Genomic DNA, 4,595 nt, shown 5'->3' with positions numbered 1-4,595 from the left:
CGAAAGCTGCCAGCACTGAAAGCTCTACCTGGTTTTCACTGTCCCTTGGAACTGCATTCGCTGCCGCACAGACATTCGCGCTCTGCGCAAGCCTTGGTTGGTTATGATGCAACAATGCCTATGTGACTCTGGCAGAGCCCGGCTGCCAAATTTGAAACGTCCAGCGATTGCGCCCACACGAAAGCTGCCAGCACTGAAAGCTCTACCTGGTTTTCACTGTCCCTTGGAACTGCATTCGCTGCCGCACAGACATTCGCGCTCTGTGCAAGCCTTGGTTGGTTATGACGCAACAATGGCTATGTGACTCTGGCAGAGCCCGGCTGCCAAATTGGAAACGTCCAGCGATTGCGCCCACACGAAAGCTGCCAGCACTGAAAGCTCTACCTGGTTTTCACTGTCCCTTGGAACTGCATTCGCTGCCGCACAGACATTCGCGATCAGCGCAAGCCTTGGTTGGTTATGATGCAACAATGCCTATGTGACTCTGGCAGAGCCCGGCTGCCAAATTCGAAACGTCCAGCGATTGCGCCCACAGGAAAGCTGCCAGCACTGAAAGGTCTACCTGGTTTTCACTGTCCCTTGGAACTGCATTCGCTGCCGCACCGACATTCGCCCTCCGCAAAAGCCTTGGTTGGTTATGATGCAACAATGCCTATGTGACTCTGGCAGAGCCCGGCTGCCAAATTTGAAACGTCCAGCGATTGCGCCCACACGATAGCTGCCAGCACTGAAAGCTCTACCTGGTTTTCACTGTCCCTTGGAACTGCATTCGCTGCCGCACAGACATTCGTGCTCTGCGCAAGCCTTGGTTGGTTATGATGCAACAATGCCTATGTGACTCATGCAGAGCCCGGCTGCCAAATTCGAAACGTCCAGCGATTGCGCCCACACGAAAGCTGCCAGCACTGAAAGCTCTACCTGGTTTTCACTGTCACTTGGAACTGCATTCGCTGCCGCACAGACATTTGCGCTCTGCGCAAGCCTTGGTTGGTTATGACGCAACAATGCCTATGTGACTCTGGCAGAGCCCGGCTGCCAAATTTGAAATATACACCGACTGCGCCCACACGAAAGCTGCCAGCACTGAAAGCTCTACCTGGTTTTCACTGTGCCTTGGAACTGCATTCGCTGCCGCACAGACATTCGCGCTCCGCAAAAGCCTTGGTTGGTTATGATGCAACAATGCCTATGTGACTCTCGCAGAGCCCGGCTGCCAAATTTGAAACGTCCAGCGATTGTGCCCACATGAAAGCTGCCAGCACTGAAAGCTCTACCTGGTTTTCACTGTCCCTTGGAACTGCATTCGCTGCCGCACAGACATTCGCGCTCTGCGCAAGCCTTGGTTGGTTATGATGCAACAATGCCTATGTGACTCATGCAGAGCCCGCTGCCAAATTTGAAACGTCCACTGATTGCGCCCACACGAAAGCTGCCAGCACTGAAAGCTCTACCTGGTTTTCACTGTCCCTTGGAACTGCATTCGCTGCCGCACAGACATTCGCGCTCTGCGCAAGCCTTGGTTGGTTATGATGCAACAATGCCTATGTGACTCTGGCAGAGCCCGGCTGCCAAATTTGAAACGTCCAGCGATTGCGCCCACACGATAGCTGCCAGCACTGAAAGCTCTACCTGGTTTTCACTGTCCCTTGGAACTGCATTCGCTGCCGCACAGACATTCGCGCTCCGCAAAAGCCTTGGTTGGTTATGATGCCAGAATGCCTATGTGACTCTCGCAGAGCCCGGCTGCCAAATTTGAAACGTCCAGCGATTGCGCCCACATGAAAGCTGCCAGCACTGAAAGCTCTACCTGGTTTTCACTGTCCCTTGGAACTGCATTCGCTGCCGCACCGACATTCGCGCTCTGCAAAAGCCTTGGTTGGTTATGATGCAACAATGCCTATGTGACTCTGGCAGAGCCCGGCTGCCAAATTTGAAACGTCCAGCGATTGCGCCCACACGAAAGCTGCCAGCACTGAAAGCTCTACCTGGTTTTCACTGTCCCTTGGAACTGCATTCGCTGCCGCACCGACATTCGCGCTCTGCAAAAGCCTTGGTTGGTTATGATGCAACAATGCCTATGTGACTCTGGCAGAGCCCGGCTGCCAAATTTGAAACGTCCAGCGATTGCGCCCACACGAAAGCTGCCAGCACTGAAAGCTCTACCTGGTTTTCACTGTCCCTTGGAACTGCATTCGCTGCCGCACAGACATTATCTCTCCGCATAAGCTTTATTTGTTTATGATGCAACAATGCCTATGTGACTCTCGCACAGCCCGCTGCCAAATTTGCAACGTCCACTGATTGCGCCCACACGAAAGCTGCCAGCACTGAAAGCTCTACCTGGTTTTCACTGTCCCTTGGAACTGCATTCGCTGCCGCACAGACATTCGCGCTCTGCGCAAGCCTTGGTTGGTTATGATGCAACAATGCCTATGTGACTCTGGCAGAGCCCGGCTGCCAAATTTGAAACGTCCAGCGATTGCGCCCACACGAAAGCTGCCAGCACTGAAAGCTCTACCTGGTTTTCACTGTCCCTTGGAACTGCATTCGCTGCCGCACAGACATTCGCGCTCTGTGCAAGCCTTGGTTGGTTATGACGCAACAATGGCTATGTGACTCTGGCAGAGCCCGGCTGCCAAATTGGAAACGTCCAGCGATTGCGCCCACACGAAAGCTGCCAGCACTGAAAGCTCTACCTGGTTTTCACTGTCCCTTGGAACTGCATTCGCTGCCGCACAGACATTCGCGATCAGCGCAAGCCTTGGTTGGTTATGATGCAACAATGCCTATGTGACTCTGGCAGAGCCCGGCTGCCAAATTCGAAACGTCCAGCGATTGCGCCCACAGGAAAGCTGCCAGCACTGAAAGGTCTACCTGGTTTTCACTGTCCCTTGGAACTGCATTCGCTGCCGCACCGACATTCGCCCTCCGCAAAAGCCTTGGTTGGTTATGATGCAACAATGCCTATGTGACTCTGGCAGAGCCCGGCTGCCAAATTTGAAACGTCCAGCGATTGCGCCCACACGATAGCTGCCAGCACTGAAAGCTCTACCTGGTTTTCACTGTCCCTTGGAACTGCATTCGCTGCCGCACAGACATTCGTGCTCTGCGCAAGCCTTGGTTGGTTATGATGCAACAATGCCTATGTGACTCTCGCAGAGCCCGGCTGACAAATTTGAATTGTACACCGATTGCGCCCTCACGAAAGCTGCCAGCACTGAAAGCTCTACCTGGTTTTCACTGTCCCTTGGAACTGCATTCGCTGCCGCACAGACATTCGCGCTCCGCAAAAGCCTTGGTTGGGTATGATGCAACAATGCCTATGTGACTCTCGCAGAGCCCGGCTGCCAAATTTGAAACGTCCAGCGATTGCGCCCACATGAAAGCTGCCAGCACTGAAAGCTCTACCTGGTTTTCACTGTCCCTTGGAACTGCATTCGCTGCCGCACAGACATTCGCGCTCTGCGCAAGCCTTGGTTGGTTATGATGCAACAATGCCTATGTGACTCATGCAGAGCCCGGCTGCCAAATTCGAAACATCCACTGATTGCGCCCACACGAAAGCTGCCAGCACTGAAAGCTCTACCTGGTTTTCACTGTCCCTTGGAACTGCATTCGCTGCCGCACAGACATTCGCGCTCTGCGCAAGCCTTGGTTGGTTATGATGCAACAATGCCTATGTGACTCTGGCAGAGCCCGGCTGCCAAATTTGAAACGTCCAGCGATTGCGCCCACACGAAAGCTGCCAGCACTGAAAGCTCTACCTGGTTTTCACTGTCCCTTGGAACTGCATTCGCTGCCGCACAGACATTATCTCTACGCATAAGCTTTATTTGTTTATGATGGAACAATGCCTATGTGACTCTCGCACAGCCCGCTGCCAAATTTGCAACGTCCACTGATTGCGCCCACACGAAAGCTGCCAGCACTGAAAGCTCTACCTGGTTTTCACTGTCCCTTGGAACTGCATTCGCTGCCGCACAGACATTCGCGCTCTGCGCAAGCCTTGGTTGGTTATGATGCAACAATGCCTATGTGACTCTGGCAGAGCCCGGCTGCCAAATTTGAAACGTCGAGCAATTGCGCCCACACGAAAGCTGCCAGCACTGAAAGCTCTACCTGGTTTTCACTGTCCCTTGGAACTGCATTCGCTGCCGCACAGACATTCGCGCTCTGCAAAAGCCTTGGTTGGGTATGATGCAACAATGCCTATGTGACTCTCGCACAGCCCGCTGCCAAATTTGAAACGTCCAGCGATTGCGCCCACACGAAAGCTGCCAGCACTGAAAGCTCTACCTGGTTTTCACTGTCCCTTGGAACTGCATTCGCTGCCACACAGACATTCGCGCTCTGCAAAAGCCTTGGTTGGTTATGATGCAACAATGCCTATGTGACTCTCGCACTGCCCGCTGCCAAATTTGAAACGTCCACTGATTGCGCCCACACGAAAGCTGCCAGCACTGAAAGCTCTACCTGCTTTTCACTGTCGCTTGGAACTGCATTCGCTGCCGCACAGACATTCGTGCTCTGCGCAAGCCTTGGTTGGTTATGATGCAACAATGCCTATGTGACTCTCGCAGAGCCCGGCTGCCAAA

The sequence above is a fragment of the Mycteria americana genome, unplaced genomic scaffold (assembly GCF_035582795.1).
Source record: "Mycteria americana isolate JAX WOST 10 ecotype Jacksonville Zoo and Gardens unplaced genomic scaffold, USCA_MyAme_1.0 Scaffold_27, whole genome shotgun sequence".
In the NCBI taxonomy this organism is placed as follows: Eukaryota; Metazoa; Chordata; class Aves; order Ciconiiformes; family Ciconiidae; genus Mycteria; species Mycteria americana.
This window is presented reverse-complemented; position numbering follows the sequence as displayed.